The sequence below is a fragment of the Pleurodeles waltl genome, chromosome 1_2, assembly GCF_031143425.1.
Source record: "Pleurodeles waltl isolate 20211129_DDA chromosome 1_2, aPleWal1.hap1.20221129, whole genome shotgun sequence".
NCBI lineage: Eukaryota > Metazoa > Chordata > Amphibia > Caudata > Salamandridae > Pleurodeles > Pleurodeles waltl.
Window position 1 is genome coordinate 360,356,393 of NC_090437.1, and position 21,539 is coordinate 360,377,931.

Consider the following 21,539-nt stretch of genomic DNA (forward strand, 5'->3'; position numbering starts at 1 on the left):
GACAATCTCTCTCGAGATCACCAGCAAGTCCACGAATGGGAAATCCACCCACAAATTCTAAACACCTACTTCACACTCTGGGGAACACCTCAAATAGACTTATTTGCAACAAAAGAGAACGCAAAATGCCAAAACTTCGCGTCCAGATACCCACACAAGCAATCCCAAGGCAATGCCCTATGGATGAACTGGTCAGGAATATTTGCTTACGCTTTTCCTCCTCTCCCTCTCCTTCCTTATCTAGTAAACAAATTGAGTCAAAACAAACTCAAACTCATTTTAATAGCACCAACGTGGGCAAGACAACCCTGGTACACAACACTGCTAGATCTCTCTGTAGTACCCCACATCAAACTGCCCAACAAACCAGATCTGTTAACGCAACACAACCAACAGATCAGACACCCAGATCCAGCATCGCTGAATCTAGCAATCTGGCTCCTGAAATCCTAGAATTCGGACACTTACAACTTAGCCAAGAGTGTATGGAAGTCATAAAGCAGGCCAGAAGGCCATCCACTAGACACTGCTACGCAAGTAAGTGGAAAAGATTTGTTTGTTACTGCCATCATAATCAGATACAACCACTACACGCAACTCCAAAACATATAGTAAATTACTTGCTCCATTTACAAAAAGCAAAGCTAGCCTTCTCTTCTATTAAAATACACCTTGCAGCAATATCTGCATACCTGCAGACTACCTATTCAACTTCCTTGTATAGGATACCAGTCATCAAAGCATTCATAGAAGGTCTTAAAAGAATTATACCACCAAGAACACCACCTGTTCCTTCATGGAACCTAAACGTGGTCCTAACAAGACTCATGGGCCCACCTTTCGAACCCATGCACTCTTGCGGAATACAATTCCTAACCTGGAAAGTTGCCTTTCTCATCGCCATTACATCTCTAAGAAGAGTAAGTGAAATTCAAGCGTTCACAACACAAGAACCTTTTATACAAATACATAAAAATAAGGTCGTCCTACGACCTAATCCTAAATTTTTACCAAAAGTTATTTCACCGTTCCATCTAAATCAAACGGTAGAACTACCAGTTTTTTTCCCACAGCCAGATTCTGTGGCTGAAAGAGCACTACATACATTAGATGTCAAAAGAGCATTAATGTACTACATTGACAGAACAAAGAACATCAGAAAGACTAAACAGCTATTTATTGCATTCCAAAAACCTCATGCAGGTAACCCAATATCAAAACAAGGTATAGCCAGATGGATAGTTAAATGCATCCAAATCTGCTACCTTAAAGCAAAAAGACAACTGCCCATTACTCCCAGGGCACATTCAACAAGGAAAAAAGGTGCTTCAATGGCCTTTTTAGGAAACATCCCAATGCATGAAATATGTAAGGGTGCCACATGGTCTACGCCTCACACATTCACCAAACACTACTGTATAGATGTGCTATCCGCACAACAAGCTACAGTAGGTCAAGCTGTATTAAGAACTCTATTTCAGACAACTTCTACTCCTACAGGCTAAACCACCGCTTATGGGGAAATAACTGCTTACTAGTCTATGCAGAACATGTGTATCTACAGCGACAGATGCCATCGAACTGAAAATGTCACTTACCCAGTGTACATCTGTTCGTGGCATCAGTCGCTGAGATTCACATGTGCCCACCCACCTCCCCGGAAGCCTGTAGCAGTTCAGAAGTTACCTTCAATTTTGTACATTTGTATATATATTATTTAAACCTTTAATAGGTACATACTTACACATTTCATTGCGCGGGCACTATTACTATAGTACAACTCCTACCTCACCCTCTGCGGGGAAAACAATCGAAGATGGAGTCGACGCCCATGCGCAATGAGCACAGAAGGAGGAGTCACTCGGTCCCGTGACTCGAAAACACTTCTTCGAAGAAAAACAACTTGTAACACTCCGACCCAACACCAGATGGCGAGCTATTGCAGAACATGTGAATCTCAGCGACTGATGCCACGAACAGATGTACACTGGGTAAGTGACATTTTCATTCACCGGCACAAGGGAGCAGCCCTAATTTAAGGGTGACCCCACTCTTGGTTCAATTTCATCTGTAGAACATTGATGGCCCTAATTTCACATTGGACCCCTTCTGGAGTATGGGATTGCAGACTTCTTGCACAAGGCCTCCTCCTGTCACACGGAATTCACAGACAACTTCTGTGCAGTGGTCTGGACAGGGCATCTCAGACCTGGCTCATGAGACACCCGTCAGGATCCTCATTGAGCCACACACACTCCAGACACACCTCCTCACGTGGTCCATTGGCCTTGGCAAGCAAAAGGCATAACCTGGAATCTGGCCTGGCTGTCAATGTCCACTTAAATATGTCTCACAAAGGCTCAGGGCTTAAACCATCTTCACTATCATAATTCCTTGGCCCTACAATGCCAACCTTATGAGACCCAACATCTCGCTTTACAATGAGACCAAGCCCTTCCAACCAGTAACTCTTCCTGGAATCAGACACCTTTGTTGTGCACAGAGAATGTTATGCTTTCCTTCTTCCAGTGTGTGTTCCCAACCTTTAGGAATATCGACTGTCCATATCTCCTGTATGGGGGGGTTGTAGTCATCACTTCCACTAGCCTTTCCAGGTCTTGGGTGTCTAAAATGAATCCCACAGGCCTCAAAGTTGTGTACCATGGACAGGCACACATACATTTCAGCACTCCCAGCGATACACACATTCACTGTGTAGGCCAAGAGTGAGTATAGTACACAGAGTGGAACTTTATGTGAGTGGGCGAGTAGGTCACCCTCTGGTGACACAGGTGAAAAGGCTTGTTCACACTATTGACTCTTACTGAGCACAAAACAGTATGCGGCCATCACCGCGCTCATGTCACTTAACTCCTTCCAAAGGCAGTAGCTCTCTTCCACTATGAGGGTGGCTTTTGGTGAGCTCCTCTTGGTGTAATAAGGCTTCCTTACCTTGAGGCAAGTCTACGACATGTTGCATTACCATGATCCCTGTTTCCCCATGGCATAAAATCAGTACCAGGGATCCAGATATCCATGCAGCTGGGCACTCGTGGCAGGTGTGCTCGTCCATCACCATGCAGGGGACTTTTCCCTAGTCAAAACCCATTGATAAAGGCCATAGGGCTGAATGGTTAACAAGGCAGTAGTCCTGATCATTTACTGTTAGAAGCACATTAAAGATGAGAAGACTTTAAGGATGGGTGGCTTTACATTCTGTGAAGCCAATAGACAGGTATTCCAGTTGCAGAAAAACGTTTTGGTGTTGGTTACCTCCCATGACAAACTCTGGAGTAAAAAAAATCCCACTGTGAATATACTTGCTGGACCCCATTATGAAGCCTTGTATATTGTTTTGCTTACTGCAATTTTGCACATATTTGCATTTATTCTTCATACAGTTTAGCTGCGTGTGTTTTAAGACACTTCTTTAGGTCTAATCTGACATCTTTAACTGTTTGCTATGTATGTATATGAATGTATGTGTTTTTTATGATGTTTCTAATAAAGGAGCTTAGCAAAGGTTTGGGTCAGCCGTTTTTAGCCATTGGTTATTTTGAGTGTCAGTCACATTCTTTAAATCACAACATGGAGCAACGCCTCAGCGTTGGCCTATTTCAGCCTTTGGCTCTGCTGCTCTGTCAGTGACCATATCATATAATTGCCTAGCGCTTTCAAAAGTAGCAAGTCCGCCATCTCTGATCAGTGCAACTGTGCTGTACAGTACACAATACTACACCAAGTTGGCCACTCAGTCATCTTTTTATTGCCAGTATATGCCCCAACATTTTTCCTTTTTGTACTTTTTTCGTTTAATTTATTTTGCATAGGCTTTTTGAGTTTTGTGTTGTGATCGTGGATGATTGAGTAGGTGAATGCAAGAATGAGTTGGTTAGATTAATTGATGCATCAATGAACGTATGAGTGACAGAGTTCACAGAAGATGTGCATTTGAATATGTAAATTCACCAGTGATTGAAGGAGGACTTCAATTTTAAGTTGGAGCCATTGGTCTTGCCTGTGCGTCTTTAAAGTCTTCATGACTTGAGGTGGCCCAATCAGTTAAAGCTAGTATCAGCGAGACCCAGAAAGGTGAATTATGCTTTTTCAGCCAAATATTTCACCCACCACTATTCCCAGCCTTCAAACGGTGAGGTCTTGCGTCCGAATATTTTCTATTGATTCTACAGATTTCCATGATCGTGTACATGTAATTTCTCTAGAAAAAGTTCAAGGGTTGATTAGGTGCTGATAACACCATTTCCTATACCACAAAAGTGATTTTCAAGTAAAGGAAAAACATATTAATAGAACATTGGGTCAGTCCATTCATTTCTCAACCTCCGTTTTTTGCTCCCAGTTCCTTTGTGTGTCTACTTGTGTTCTACTTGACTGCATTGTGTGGATGTGTATGTGTAGTGGTATTTGTGTTGTTCATGTATGTCTACTCTTCCACGTAGTCAATTTGTGTACAAGGGTCTCTAGCTTTCTCTGCTTTGCCCTGGCATCTTACCAACATTCTACCATGTTTCCTAACATCGGTCTGGCCCAATTCCTTGCACTGTTTGCTTCCCACTTTAATTTCTACCTCGTCCGCTGCATAACCCATGTTTCTTCAACCCTTCATGCTTTGTTTCTCTTATTTCTTCTTGCTAATCAAAATGCTTGAAAGTGGATTACAGACCATTGCTCCTTTCAGAGAGGTACAGACATTTGGGGAAGATCATACCATTCACAAGGGTCCGTCCGCATTCCCTGTCATGTTTGTGCTTTCCACTATCCTCTGACCCCTATTGGTATGATAGACTTGGCGCAGCATAAACTGCATAGAAACAGCCACCCTTGCAGAATTTTGTTCGAGTGTGCGCATAGATGACTCTCACAGTTTCTTTGTTCATGGGGTGCTGTAGATCTTTGTGCACGGAAGTTTATTTTCCTGTTGCTCAGAGCGGGCATGGGGATACCTGTAGATATTTTCTATATCTACATGTAGACACATGCATGTGTGTTTTTCAATATTTGCATGGATGTTGTGTGTCTAGATACATGCCCTTCCTAAAAGTCAAAAATATTGCTTTTTGTCAGCACTTATTTTAATAGCTGGACGTCCTGAGTAACATTTTCTCGTGACCATAATTTCATTTTGAGGACATGAGTTTCATTAACACTACGCATAAATGCAACGAGGAAATGCCATATCCTAAATGTGCAGTCTATAGCAAAGCTCCACGTGATTTGCTTTACCATCCCATTCTCTGCTGACCACCATTACCTATCATAAAAAAGTTCAGCATGTCAGGCAACTAAGAGGTATTAGGGCCGAACCTGTAAAACTATTGGGCATGGATCTGACTTTCACGCTTTGCTTTAAACAACCTGTTTAGTGGAAGAGCAGAGAATAATCTTCTCAATTGAGACTTGTATTCGTAAGCCAGCACAAGCTGATTCCAACAGCTACTCCAATTCAGATGCCCTTTTTGTGAAATACACCTATTTTAGCAATTACAGATCGACTCTGTTCATACTCTAGATCCATCCAGCATGCTTAAAGGTTGTTTCCTTTTAATTTCACATCAAGTAATATTGAGAACCTTTTATGCTCTAGGACGTTACTCGAGCATTTGTCACTTCGGTAGACTTGTGAAGTATGCAGTATTGATAATGAAGTTACCTTCTTTGTTTTTTGGAGATTTTTTTTAAGTTCTAGGTTGAAAGCACCGTTGTCTACAACACCTGTTATAACACCTGGAGTGGGCTTTCCTTCTGCCCAGAGGAGTATCTGTCTCTTAAATCATGCTGTTGGCTGTTTCGTGTATCATTCTGCCCTGTAGAAATTGCTAACATTACAATACGCGAGCAACTATTTTACGTACGTCTCATATTCAGCTCCATCGCATACTCTATCACAGGTACACAGTTGTGGGTTGGGCATTGCAGAAAAGCCATGCATTTAGCCCCAGCAGATTCTACTCCTCCACCAGTGTGGCGGTATCCTCTCCACATATGTGAAATCATCATACCTGGGTCACAATTTTCGCAGCATCCGTGATCCCCTACTAATTCTTCCTAGTTGGAATTCCTAGACATACTATCAAAAATATTTTTTCTAAATTTTCTTGCACAACAAAATAATATCCTTTGTGACCAACAAGTTAGCTATAAATAGTACAGTAGGTTTTGTTGTCTATTTGTCATAGTCCATGAAAGACCCAGACATACCAATGAAAAAAGAAATAGATAACTAAATGTGTGCAGAGAGGGCGAGTCCTTGGAGAGGAAGGTATCAGACATATATTTCTGTCTCATCTCCCTATTAAACCTCCCCCACCCCCCCCCCCCCCCCCACCTCTAGAAAATAAAACTTGGGCAGGCTACCACAGATGCCATGTAGCATTTTCATATTGTCTGTTCAGAGTCTCCAAAGCTGAGCTGGAAACCTACTCTGTGAAGTTTTGTCCAGCGTGTCTTTCCTCCACCTTGTAATATCTGCTTTTCACTGGCTGACTGTGTGAAGAGAAACGATATTGTGGGATGCAGGGTGGCACCATGTCAGTTGACAGCTCTTAAAACCCTACTGTGGCATGTTCACTCCAGGGAGCCTGTTGCTGGTCCATATGGCTTGCAAGCTACCGACTCTATCATGTATTGGAGTATTTATATAGCACTTACTACCCCTCTGCAGGGCTTTGAAGCACTTGCCTACATTAGTAGCACGCTATGCCGTGTAGGGTGTGTGGTTGGAAGAAAGTTGTCTTTATTTTGAACCTACTTGGGAAGTGCGTGAAGACCAACGAGGTGCAGTTATATTATTATGGGACTCAGTGCTGCATGATGAATTGATTGTGAGTTAGATGCGCGGTTATATAGTTTTCAAAATGCTGCTAGCTTTGAACAGCTCTGCAGGTCCCTTTATGCTACTTCATATGATATAGCCTACCTAGTTGGTTAGTTCTTCTTTTACTTTCTTCAGAGATTGCGTACCTACGTTTGCAAGGAGCCGAAAAGGGGACGCACCATAACTGCTCTTTGAAGTCACCTGAACAGATTCAAATCTTGTTTGATGGCTCTACCTCATGCTCTGGCAATGTTGTGTATTTCAGCATAAAGTACCGAATACACAGACAGCACCAAGAATGCCAATGTATCAGCCAGATATTTTATCCAAAAGGTGTCCTTTATGGTAACGATTACTCATGATCACAACTGCTTATCGGTTAAGTATCCCAATTTTAACTAAACCAGATTAAAGGCTGAGTCATCCTTAATGTTGTTGTGTTCAAGAGCGAGAATATCAGTCAAAATGTAAACGTCAGATTGCTGCCAACAAGCATCCGTTGCCTTCCCACCGGGTGAATTTCCTCATCTTAAGCTATTAAAGTCAGTAATTACTAATCATGTAAATGTCAACGAAAAGCACTATTATGAAAAAGGTTAGGAAACAATAAACCTAAATGTGTCATAGTTCCAGGAATGCAATATGATTTCTCAATCCAGGCCTAAACCGATGCTACACCTTTGAGGCCCACATCAGGGGTGCAGCTTCCAGTGGTGCATCAGGTGCAGTAGCACCAGGGTCCAGAGGCCTGAGGAGCGCACTTAACCCTGGTTATTGCTTTATTCTATCATTCAAACAGCGGTTAGGGTGTCCATTTCTTCCTTGCACTAGGGCCCTGGACACTTTGGCTATGCTACCCGTCTACATAGTACATTAGTTTCCAGTCTACACTGGTATCGGGGAACACAACACAGCACATCTATGTGGTGGGAGGAAGTTTTTTCTTTTCTTACAAAAGATGTTCAGTATAATATGTTCTATTAGTCACATCATCTCTAATTTTCCCATATGTCAAGAGTACTCATGTTCACATGAAATTACAGCCAAATTAGATGAATGTTAATAGCAAGTTTTTTTTCTTAATAATTCCCTGGTGCCAGTTTTTAGGTGCCACCAATGTCTGCAGATGGGACAACCAAGGCATAAAGAGAGATAAAGGTCATTGCGGAGTTCGATTAAGTGAATAATCCTGCAGCACCACAGCAGATGCCTTGCAGCACACCTCAGTGGTACGGGCAGAAGCATATCCAAAACATGTTAGTGATTGCCTAATGGAACTAGGCTTGTCCACTAAAATGGGATCTAAGTCCCACCAAGCCTGCTCAGAGTCCATGAAAAATAATAGTTTTAAACATAGGCCCAGGAAGTAGATGTTGTGGGGGAATAGCCATGCTGGGTGTCAGGCAGTGAGTGAGCTATTAAGATGTCTGTACTTTTGTTTTTATCTTGACATAGTTATAGTGCGTTTAAAGACAGGTCAAATGTCAGGCTATGACTTCTAAGACTTTGTTGCCTATTCTTTTAATAAAGAGATTGGTGCTTATTTTTCTCTAACCTCAGTGCTAGAGCATTTATTAAGGTGAACAATCACAGTCTCGCTGGGTTACTTGAGGGTAAATGAGAGGCTGTAAAATGTCCGTTTTTATAACACAACACATTTCAGTAATTTAACTACACACATTAAAAAATATATCAGCACTGAGGAAAGAAGAAATATAATTCTGTAATTTTAGTGATTTTAAAGTGTGATGAAAACCAAACACTTTATTAGGATCAAAGCTAATCAAGATACCTAAAGCTGGACAAATGATAAATGTTTGCTGAACCTCAATTTTTACACCTTATCTTTTGGGCACTATGTTTTATCAGTAAAACCGCATATCAGTGTGAAAGCTGGGGCCATTTCAATGGAGAATGTACTGTCAACTGAGGAAATAGATTTGGGACAGTGTGCTCCAAAAGGCTCCACCTGCTACACTCTAAACACCAATACCACTTCCCTACTGAATAGGTGTGGCTCATTTACTGCACTTGTTCTTATTGTGATGCTTGGATTTTTCACAATCACCGTGACTTCAGAGATGTAATACCGAATGCGGTATCCCCAGTCTGTAAATTGTTTTAACACCACTTGTTTTAAATCTGTGTTGATCTAATGGTGCAGGCAAAGCCAATGTGCTACCGCGAGTATGCTTGCATGTGTTCCTATTTTTAAGCCAGACTTGTTAGCTTTATCTGTTTATGATCACAAACCCATAACAAAGTAGTACCAGTAGCATTATAGAATGGAACTAGTGTAAGACAAAATTCAACATTAGTATGTCCTCTCTCAAACCCCACCTTAACTATCTGCGAGCAAATCTGAACTTTACAATATTTATTTTACTTCTTCCTTTCGCGACTCCACACCCCAGGAGTTGTCTAAAATTGGTAGAGTTTGTTGGACTGAACAGAAAGAGAGAAATGCTCATCGGTACAAACTAAATGTGTTCCTTTTCCATTTCGCCTTACACCTCTCCCAGCCCTGGATTACCCTAAAATGGGAGTTCATGCCTGTGATAACCTAGAACTAGTATAGTACAAATGACCTTCTGGATTGTTGCCTGTCTGAGCCCATGCTGCCTTTTCTGCCTATTTTATAAATTGAGGAGAAGAAAATTAATCTATGTATGTGAGTTTTTTTATCAACCCGGTTTGCTTTTCTAGTTTATTTCCACCATTGTTTTATGAGATGTGCTTACTTGGTTTGAAGTGCAAGAAGTGTTATAAACTTTGACCATTAGGACACAAGAATCTAGAGTGCTGTTCTCAGTGATTTATCCCAGTGGTGTAATTCATATACGACAGCACTTCTTAGAGAATATCTATGCTTTAGGGCAAGATCACATAGGTCCATGGATGTGTACGTCCCCACATGTCCAACGGGCCTACACAGTACCCTTGATTGTTAGTGCAACATGCTACGTTTTCGGGGTTGACAGTCGAGAGTCACACTAGGGTTAGATAGTAACAGTATCAAGTTACGCATCAGGAAAAGATCCCCATCGTTGCATAAAAAATACAGTACATCATAAATTAAGTTCCTCTTGGTCTCCTCATAACGTCACAAGCTCTGGCTCTAAGCACTGGCTCCATCTGCACTATCCTCAGGATTAGGCGTCCTTATTCGCACTCATTCCGGTCTTAGAAAAGATTACAACAATGGTTGGTTTTGCTTTTTTTTTTTTTTTTTACTGCAACTCATTCATTAATTGAAGTCTTTCAAATGGATTCTTTAATACTGGCAGATTTAAGTTGCCAACTTCCTTATCCCTGTTAGTTTTCTCGTTAGATGTAGCGAAATGCTTGAAGGTTTTTTTCCATACTAACATAAAGGGGTTGCTTTTAGGCCATGCCTTCATTGTCTAACAATGTATTAAAAACGAGAGACCTAGCATTTAATTGAAACCTAAATCTCTACACTGACATTTAAAACATTTTCGGTTTGTAGATATTGACCTTTAGATGCTTTCTTTTAACAACCATTTCTTGACCTGATATTACCTTAGTCTCACTTCCTTGTCTAAGCTCAACTACGCTTTACACTCTGAATGTAAGTGTCTCCTTGTTATTTAACTTCTTTCCCTCTCTGATTTTGCACTTGAGGACCTGCAAATATCCTTTACGAGAGTGAAAGCAAGGGTGAAAGTTAACAGTTAGAGGTGGGCAACCAACAAATTAACATGGAGAGCTGAGCCAAGGGTCGGTTCTGGCTCGAAGAGTCTGTGCACGAGCAGAGCCTGGGAAATACTTGGTATGCAAATTATGCAGTAAAGATCATGCCTTAAAACAATAGGGCGTCCTCAAAATGTAAAAATCACGTAGATTAGATATCTGCATTGGGAAGAATTTATCAAAAGTAAGAGTTTGTAAACATGACCTGAGAAAGGTTGCTCTCCCGCTCTGATGAGACTGCTGTTCGTGAACTAAGAGATATGTTGTCATGTTTACCCTATAGGTGGCATAGATTTGTATTATAGATGGAGCAATACTGCAGTCTATTACACAAAACACAAGAAAGGTGTCAGCACGGCACACATACTGCACACGTATTTGAAAGTGCTGTCATGTGAAGGAAGTTTATGGTACTAATCTATTTGCCTATGATTACACAGTCTAGTCAAGCAGGGATTGATTCCTGATTTTGATACTGTGTAATTGAGCTAGTAGAAGGGTATCTCTGTTTGACATCAAATGTTAGTGCTCTTTTAAATATTGGCAGAAAGAACAAGTGATGGACGGACTGCTGAACAATGTCAAATATCAACCCCCAGTACAGAGATCTTGGGCCTAAATCCATAGTTTTTTTGCTAGCCAGGCCATTCGGTGTTTAACCCAGCCATATGCAAATCAGTCTTGACCCTGCTTCCCATGGGAACAGTCGAGCCGGAATTGCCAGGCTTGGTCCTCCCTGGACTTGATACAATCACCTTGTGACGGTTGTCTGCGTATCACCCCTCATCAGCCAGGCTAGCTTGACTCCAGTGGCATGGGGAGCACGGGACCCACGCCTAGACATACCCATCCCACTGAGGGCGAAAAATGCAAAAGAACAAGTGGTGGACGGAATGCTGAACAATGTCAAACATTCACCCCCTGCCGTGACAGTTCAGGCTGGACTGTTCCCCTGGGGAGCTGGATCAAGACTGATTTGCATATGGCTGGATCCCAACTGGGGAAGCATGGTGGGCAAAAAAAACAACAATGGATTAAACCCAGATCTTTGTGACGGGGGATGAATGTTTGCATTGCTCAGAATTCTGTTGTTTTTGTCTTTGTTGCCCTAAGTGGGAAGGGTATACCTAGACACGTGTCCCATGCTCACTGTGCCACTGCATTCAGGTTAGCCAGACTGATGAGGTGTGATACTCCGAAACAGGTTCCAGGATGCTTGTCCGGTCCAGTAAGAACCTTCCCTGGCAGTTCAGGCTGGGCTAATCCTATGGGGAGCAGGGTCAAGACTATTTGCATATGGCAGAGTCCAAGCTGGGGTAGTGTGGTGGGCAAAAAAACTATGGGTTAAACCCAGATCTTTGTGATGGGGGTTGAATGTTTGTATTGTTCAGCATTCTGTCCATCATCAATTATTTTTGCTGCTAAATATTGGAGAATGAAACCACAGTGTGTGATTAGCAGAATTCACATTTTATTTTTTTACAGCTGTATTTAGCGTGATCCTTGCCCATGGACATGAGTCTCACAACAGACACTGACTAAGTTGCACTTTTTCAGTACAAACAGACTTCCTTGGATTCACATCTGCAGAATCAATGTTGGCATTCAAACCTGGCTTCCCATATGGTCCTCAGCTCTAGCCAATAGACCGTATTGCCTCCGTGAAGCTTGGCTTATTTTGGGCTTGAGATACCAGAAAGACATTGAGTTTAGCCAGAGCTTGGCATTTGGCTTGAGCCGGGATCGAGCTTTCAGTGGCTTGTCCAACTCTACTTAGCAGGGGACTCTGTTCAAAAACCCTGTCTTGTCTGCCCGTGAAGCCCTACTTCCTCACCATCAGTTTTAAAATGTGCTTGTCCTTGGGGGGCCTTCATGGTGTCCATCAGTTTTACTGCTAATACATGTTAATTGAAATTCTTGTCAGCCTCCTACAAAATACTGTGGTTGATATAAACCTTTATTGCAAACCTACTTTTGCTGAGGTTAATATGTATTTGACCAACACTAAAGTGTGGCCTAGTTTTTGTTCTTGGAGCTTCAAAACTTGCATAACTTCCTTGGAGCAAACACTATACATTATTGTGTAAAATACTAGTACAGCATTTTCTTTCAAAATGGAAGAAAGTAGGCATTTCCCCACTAAAAATGAACATTAAATCTTATAACATGAACTACAACTCGCATTTCGTTTGGCCATGTTGTTCCCGAGAAAGGATTTTTACCTGAACGAATTATCATTCAGGCAACGTAGTCTAATATTTGGCATTGTGTGTAACAATCCGAATATGAAATGCTGGAAGAGGTTATACAAACGTAAGGAAACCTGAACCGGGCTTACATAAAGTCAACTTGACAAGAGGTGTCAAACATGTAGAAATGCAATATTATCTGGTTGTACGGATTTCTTTGCGTAATGCATTGTTACATTTTGAGAATTAAGTCCGCCCATTTCTTTTATCCCTCATCAAGTATTTGGGACTTGGATTTGGTCTCCGTTTGTTTGGTATTTAAGGACTGACTTTGGTGTTTATACCTGCCTACTGTTTTTTATTTTTTTTATTTTTATGTAAGCAGTTTAGTGTCCCGTTTTGTCTCTAGTAGTTTAATGAAGAATGTACAACTAAACGGACTAAACTAAGAATAAAAACACCTAAAGCAATTTGTGAATCCACTCCAGAACTTTGTCTATTTAATTGCAAATGGTAGTACTTGTGTGGAAGGGAAACATATCAGGAACGGAAAAGAGCAAGGTCTTCTAAACGCAAATGTACTCATGTCCGAATTTGAAAATAAGTCTAATTACATTGTCTTTCCTCAGGGCTACCGGCTAAGCACGGTATCTAGCATGATTGTTCAACCCAGTACCAATCTGTGTTTCTGATTTTTGCTGACAGTTCTGCATATCTGCCAAGGTTTCATATTGCTTTTGTGTGACATTTTCACAGATCCAGTGCAGTTATGAGTGACATTCAATGACCAAATGTATGACACTTAGAAAGAAACTCGGTAACTTTTCAGTTAAACCTCTCAGGCTCGCAGGCCCTGAACAACACAGTTTACAGTGGCTTTATATAATGGTGTCTCCTTCCCATTTACCAGAAAGTTCTGGTGTGATAACTATCCTAATTTACCATGCAATTGCAATAAGGTTTTCTAGGTAATTAGGAGAGAGTTTTTAAAAGTTTAAACTACTTACTTTTATTGCAGGTTCTTCATTGCTATTTAAATAAAGTTCTACCAGAGAAAAAGGGGGTTAAACAGAGGCGGAGGGGGTCTCGCCTGCTGCTAATTGCAGTAAGCTGAGGCTGAGCCCAGCTGCCGCAGGTGGGAGGAGGCGGACTCAAGTCGTGACCGTTGCAGAGTCTTGGCCTGCGGCAGCGGAGAATCTGTCTGGTTGCACTGTCTCTGCACTGCAGCAGCTGCTAAAACTAACTGACGCTCCAGTTGTGTGCAGAGACCTGCTTTCAGGGCTTTGCTCAAGTAGTGTGCAGACGAGACACGCTTATGGGATGGTCCTGTCCTCAGTCCTGCCAGCAGTCCCTACCACAGCACACAGCTGTGTGAGGACTCGTAGCCGCTGCCTGTGCACTGCAAGCCTACCACAGCTCACCCCAGCTGACTGTATCACAGTGATAGTCTCGGACACCGCACTGCTGCTCAGCGACTGCAGTGTCACAGTAACAACTTATACACTGCCTGCTGTTAATTCAATCAGGCATGGCACTCGCAGCTGGTCATGGCTCTGAAAAAGTGCTACAATGCATTTTAATGTGGTGATGCGGACCACCACATAAAATGTTAGTCTAATGCTTGATGCGCAGTACTTGGTAGGTCTGGTTCTGCATGGGGCTGTGTTGATATGTAGGAGATGCTTTGTTTTTTGGCCGCTTGTGAAAAGTGTCTGTTTCCCGTTGGCCTAATGTTGTTGTGGTGCCACTTGTGAGATACCTTATGGCTTAGCATAACAAGAAATAAACCATGAAGCAGGTGGTAGCTGCAAGCATCAGGTAGCCTTGCTTTGCCACAGAAGTGTGGTGTCTGCGTCGCTTCATGGTGTGGAAATCTTTAATTGGGTATTCCTTTGTTTATCTACATAGTTTACAAATGTGGGCTTAGCCTTTTTGATGTAGAACTGGTTTTATCACTTAAAATGAGAGCTGCAGCAGACTTTGGATATCCGAATGGCATCAGCGTGTTGCATAAATGGATGGCGCACTGCCCCCTCTCTCCACCACTGTTTCTGTGCCCTCTTCTCAGTTTCCCTGATAGTGCGTAGCCCCTATTGTTAACAACCACTTTTCTTTGTCTTGTCTGTCCGGGTATTCCAATGACCCTAAGCCTTTGTCCTACCTTCTCCAGCCCGCTATCTGTGGCTTTTCAGCATCTTCGTGTCATTGCCCCTGTCTGTGTCCATTCGAGCACCTCCTGCAGCACGCTTGGTTCCCGTCCCACTTTTCCCTACCCCTTGATCTGGTTATATTCTGCATCCTGTGTGCATTCTCTTCTGCTTCATCCCCAATGATTCTCAGTCCCTTATTACTAACCTCCCCAACCCTCGTTTAGCACCCAACACCACACTTGTCCGTGTCTGTTCAGCACCAGAACCATTCAGGCTTTATTTTGGAATTTGTCTGTTCAGAGCATTAAAGTCAAAATAATGGCACAGTTATCCTACTCAGTTTTTGTGACTGTAGGATACCCTTTTTGTCGTGGTGAAACATACTTATCTTCTTTAAAAACTCTTTCTTTCCTGTGAATGAGGTGACTTGTAGTGAATGTGCCATTGGGGAAGTGGGATCTCTGATTACTCCCTGCTCTGTGTTTTTCAACATCCATTAATCATAGTCTTTGTCTCACCTGACTGTCCTGTAATATTGTCAGGCACACAAGGGAATAACTCACTTAACTTAATTTTGCTCTGCTTTGTGGAATTCCAGCAAGCCATCTGAAATACCATTTTTAAGTCGAGCATGTAAATGTTGTGGGCTTTTAACCACACCAATGTCGCGCCCATCACAGTCACTCGTCCAGGGCTTGCCTTTCAAAAATCACTTGATGTCATTGGTAAATGGTTTACGTTTGTCCCGCCTTCAGGCCGTTTTTGTCATGCTGTGCAGACTGCCCCTGTTACATGGATTATTGCACGATTGCCGATATTCTTCAATGTGGGTGAACTATTTCTTTAGTGTCTCCCTCATGCTGCATGGCGGCCTTGACTCTCACAGTGCGAACAGGCACAATAGCGTGAACGTGATTGGTGGTATTGGAGCGCTGGTCACATTGTTCAGTTATCTAATCAGAGTCATTTCTTGTGGCTCTCCTTTTAAAACAATTGAAATTGGTGAATGCTTTAGGTAATACATAAATTCTTAAAGTGAAAGTGGCTCTCCCGGCACAGCGGAAGAGCCAATAATACAATATTCACTGTATTCGGGAAAACTCGGCCCAAAATGCTTTGCCAGACTTTACAAAATATTTTACTCATAACTCAGCTTGTGGTGCCCTAGGACAATGGGACCACCACCAAAACATTCCCGACAAAATACTCTTTCTGTCTTTATCATTTTTGGGTCCCCACATTAGGTCACTGGAGACCCCAAAATAACGCCTCTGACTATTCAGTGTCTTTTTAAGCTGTCACATGGCTGGAACATTTGTTTTACAGCTGGGAGTTGCTTGTGGTTTAAGGGCCTTGTTTGTATTATCATTGTTATAGGCCTGCTACCCCTGAATATATGTAATGCTGTATGTCCTCTAAGGGCTAAATATATGGTTACACTGTATTATTTATTGCCATTTTATATTTGTGTGGTTATGCCATCTAAGGGCTTACTCTATAGTTACATGACCATTTTTCTTACAAATGCTATTTTCATTGTGGTGTCCTCTAGGGGCTGTTCTAAGCATTAGTCATCTCAACACACTAAACTCTTTGTGGCACAGAAACTTGTCTCATAATGCTTTGTAGGGCATTACTTTTACAAAATATTTTTGCTCATAATTCATCCTGTGGTGGTTCTAGGACAATGAGCCACTTTCAAAACACTGACCACAGTGTACTGTTTCTGTCTCTATCACCTCTGGGACCCCACACTATGTTAGTGGGACTCCAAAATAATCACCCCTACCACCATTCATTATCTTTTCAAGCTTTCTCATGGCTGGAACTTTTTTTTTCAAGCTGACAAAAAGTTATGTTTTATGGGCCTTGTTTGCATTACTTACTCCCATTCTTTTTGCATGTGGTTATGCTCTTTAAGGGCTGACTGTATGGTTACATTACGTTGTTCTCTTGGAGCTGTTCTGGGCATTGAAGTCAGCATACTATAATATTTGTGGCACAAAAACACACCCCATAATATTTTGCAGGGCATGACATTTACAAAACATTTTTGCCCATAACTCATCCTGTGGTGGTCCTAGGACACTGGGACCACCTTAAAAACACTTTGTCTACATGATCTCTGGGTCCCCACACTAGGTTAGTGAGGACCCCAAAATAACTTCTCCCACCATTCATTGTCTTTTAAGCTTTCTCATGGCTACAACTTTTGTTTTACAGCTGCTGAGAAATTTTGTTTTAAAGGCCTTGTTTGAAATATCATAACAGTAGGCCTGCTAGCCTTAAAAAATGCCCTCTAGGGGCTAAGTATATTGTTACACTGCATTACTTTCTGCTATTTTCTTCATGGGTTATCCCCTCTAGGGGCTGACAGTATGGTTACATGACCATGTTTCTTTTTGTTATGGTGCCCTCTAGGGTCTGTTTCGAGCATTACAGTTTAATGCCAAACATTTATTTCTGACAAAGGTTTATATGATAATTGTATATGTTTTAATAATCTCATTTTTACAGTTGTTAGCATCATTCAGGCCAACTTAACATCCTTATTACACTGTGACTGTTTGAACACTATTGATATGTTGGAGTGACCCTTCTAGTTTATTTTTCCTCTCTGGCTGTCTTGTGTCTTTTTTGGGGAATTGTGCTAGGCAGCCAGCAACTCTGATGGTGGAGTGGTGAAAGTTTTATCCTATTGGAGTGAGCATGGCAGGTTTTTATTAAGATGTTAAATGGCAAGGTTTTTGTTTTTTGATGCAGATAGAGGAAGATGTCAAATGGAAGTGCTTTAGTTATATGTAGAGCCACTGGAATTATATGGCAGGAAAAGACTAAATTATGAGGCAGGCTTGACCAATTTATGTGGCAAGAAAAGTCCAGTTATGGATTTACAATGTCAAAAGCTCTAACTCAAGCATTGTAAATGCTTGTTGTTTCAGGGTCCACCTCTCATTCTGCCACTGTTCTCCTGAGGAAAGACAGTGGTTCACTGAAACATGTCTATGGTCTCTATAATTTGGAAACTAAGCATAAAACTGAGACAGACAGAGCAACTCTCAAAGTTTGAGTTATTCTAGCTGTCTGCAAGAAATATTATCACCATTTCTTTGGCTTCATCCTGAGGACTGTTTGTCTCCCTTACCTCATGCGATTGTTTGGTGTATTGTTACACTTCTATGGAGTGCCTACATTACAATGCAAGTCAGAGTATGTTTTTTATCTCATGCGGAAAACATTTATTTTTGGGGGGCGGGGTTGTCTGCCACATTTCCCACACAGATTTGGATTTCCCCCATCATTTGCAGCCTTCTCAAAAATGCCCGAGAACATGCTGCATAATTTGCTTTTTTGTCACAATTTATTTAACAGAGCCGCTTATGGTTCTCCATGCTGCATAAATCTTAGTAGTCCACCTTCCTGTCTGTCCGCTTCCTCCACCCTCTTCCGTGTTGCTTCTTACACTCGTGCACTTCTTAATGCTTCCCCCACTGCACCTAATGTGTTGTTTCCTCCACTCGCACCCTCCGTGTTGCTTCTGTCCACGATTCCCATGTTTCTTCTGCCACCCCCTCCACCCCCCCACTGACACCCCCGTGCTGCTTCCCCCACTCATTTCAAACAAAACGTTTTCACACATTTTTTTCTTTTTAGTTACCTAACTGGCTCAAATCGGAAACTACAAAGAAAAAAGTGTTCACTTAATTTTGCAGGTACACACCTTCGTGGTGTGCAACACCTTCAATTGACACAGCTTACTGATTACCGCCCTTCTGTTTTTAAAATTCTTTAGCCAGGCTTGCTAAACATTATATGCAAAGCCAATAGGTCCCATAGGCGAAACCTATTTGCTTTGCAAGTACTTCTTATGTTGATTAACATTTGTTTTAACACCACGCATTTTAGGCCTCTTAACTCTTGGTCCTTGGGGCAGTTATTCTTTTGTTTTCTGAAATAATTGCTTTTAGTGATTCAGTGCTGCTGATAAATCATGTACAAATGACTGTGACATAAGCGCTTGATCAAAGTTGAATTAATTGGTGATGTAATTCCCCTGGGTGATGTAGTAATTCATTGTACAGCTAAGTGCTGTCTGGCCTCCTGCAGAACAATGAATCATGCTTCTGTTCCTCATGTCCTTTTCGTGTGCCATGGAGGTTCCGTGGTGATTTCGTTTTTTGTGAGGTTTGAGTTTTTTAACTTACCACATAGGACAAACCCACCGCTTCATTTCAATTTAAGATGTGTGAACACAACTGCACACTATATAATGCTGAAATTAAATTAATTTATACAATGGCTAGATTTAATAATTGCTTCTAAGCCAAAAATCATTGACTTGAGCCATTTGGTTCCTCACGTCATTGTAGTACGTGAAACACACTATGCACAGTGAGCACCTGAAGAACAAGCTGTCTGGATTAAATTTGTGGTGTGCCTGATCCTTGATGTGAACAAGATTGTGGCATGAGAGACAGCGGCTGCATAAGGATCTCAGATTGCACAGCTAACTCATCACGAATAGGCTAAAACTGTGATCTAAAGCTGAGGTAGTGCAGTCGAGATTACCTCTTGATTGTGCCACGGTAAAAAAAATATTGAAAGAATGGTGTGTAATTTCTTCCTTAGTGTCTAGAATAGTCCCCACTAGTTATGGACAATCCTCTCTCTGCTGTCAACTGGTTTTAGTAATGATTGTCCATGCTTTTCATGATGCCTTTACCACTGTGATTTCTACGGAAACCTCCTCATAACGACTGAGACACTTCAGATGTCGGCAACAGAGTACATCGGCCTACCGTTCCTTGGGGGTCATGCATGTGGTACCAGCTGGTGTCTTTCACTGCCTGGATTTCTGGGGTGCTTCATGCAGCACGTACGACCAGACACTGATACAGCATTCGTGAGTCATTCAGCTGTATACGGACTTCCATCGTCTACTGACCGTCAGTGTGCTGGTGGTTCACTGCTTTGAGGTGCTAGGAAATGTATTAAGACAATCGTGAAGGTCAGTGGTGCTAATACATAAGAAGCATTCTCAGCCCAAAGATCTCCTGTTATGGGTCCACCAGGATAAGTGGGTGACAAACAGCAGTGGCGCGCCTCTCAGTTATACAAAATTCGCTCGAAGTGTACATGAACGGGGAGCACAACACAAAGTCGTAGAACAATCTTCAAAACCCCAATATTTTAACATTGTTTTCAACCTTGGCTGAAAACATCTGTGCATCCACGAGAGAGAATATTTTGGCAGTTCTAACAAGCAGTTCTACAATCAGAACATAGACATGCTTGGAGAAAGAGAATTACATTTAAAACAAAATGTGGCAATATTGAAATTAAGTATCAGGAGAAGGAGCGCCGTGTTGTTGAGAGCCCTCCACCCCCCCCCCCCCCCAAACAGTGATTGTCAGTTAAGTAATTAAACAAGAGAAACAAGACCAGAAACCAGACCACCTTGTTTCACTGGATCACGATATGCAGACCTGAGTGGGAGCTTTTCCTGCGAGTTGCGAATCATGGAGACTGGTCGGGTCACTGTTTGCAGGAGCGCTTGATAACAGATACCTGACTTTTGTGGATGTTAGAGCCACCTCGTTAGAAGATCTGGTGCCAGTGAACAAGTGGGTAGACTCAGTATAGAAACACTGCTCTCATTACAATGCGTGACGGTTCTTCAGACACTACAAGTCTCACTTGTGCATGCTGACATGCTGGGAATGGCTAAACCTTGCAAGGGAAATCTAATAAAGGAAATGGCAACTGAAATAAGCTGTTTAAGGCCAACATCTCTGTAGCAGAAACATTTCTTAAAAATAAAAAAATCACACCCTTTTCCTCAACGGTTAGTCACATTTTTTCTAGTTCAGCAAAAAGTATATAAATAGAAATTAAAAAAGTATTGTGGCAAGATGCTGCAAGGAAAACGATTAAGGTCACAAAGATCGGTTTATCCTCCGGCTGTGACCAGTCAGCCACCGAATAGGGACACACAGAGATTGACACCCAAAAAAATAACCGTAGGTGTGGGGCCTCATACTTCCAAAACTTTAGAATAAACATTTTTTTTATTTTCAGAGAAAGACTTCATGGATGAGGCTGAAAAAGTGGGACTAAGACCAGGTCTAAAACAGAAAGGAAATCTGACGCTCTGCCTCATAAAGCTACAACTGCCAGAGTTAACATTAGCCCTGCCCTCTTTGACGTTTGATCCCTTTTTTAACACGGGGTACCAAGATGGTTGAGAAGAACAATGTCAAAAAGACACCGTACCAGTGGGCTGCATGTTAAAATCTGTAATGGTCCAGTAGCAGCAGGAAGAAATACAGCACAATTTTGAGAGTTGTCTCATCTAAACTCTACATTCCAGTTCAGTCCTAAGTAAATCCAGATGCAAGTTCTAGCAGTTGGCAATTAACATGTGTACCTAAAATTGAAGAGCAACTCAGTGATACTGAGAATGCTGCATCACAAATAATCAAAGATGTGTGAGAAATTGCTGCTCAAGTTAGTACCTTCCAGTTCAAGTTGGAGAATTTAGAGAACAGGCAGCATCAGAACTACTGTACAATTCTTGGATTGCTGAAAGAAAGGTAAAGAACTAGCAAAAGAATTACTTTGCAGACTTATTCTTAAACGTTTTCCGAGGCC

At 41.8% G+C, this 21,539-nt stretch overlaps 1 protein-coding gene across 1 annotated transcript in view; it reads left to right on the forward strand.

Annotated features, from left to right (window-relative positions):
• The window catches only part of SLC44A1 (solute carrier family 44 member 1), a 417,537-nt gene that overhangs the window by 83,390 nt on the left and 312,608 nt on the right, over nucleotides 1-21,539 (forward strand). The window lies entirely within an intron of this gene.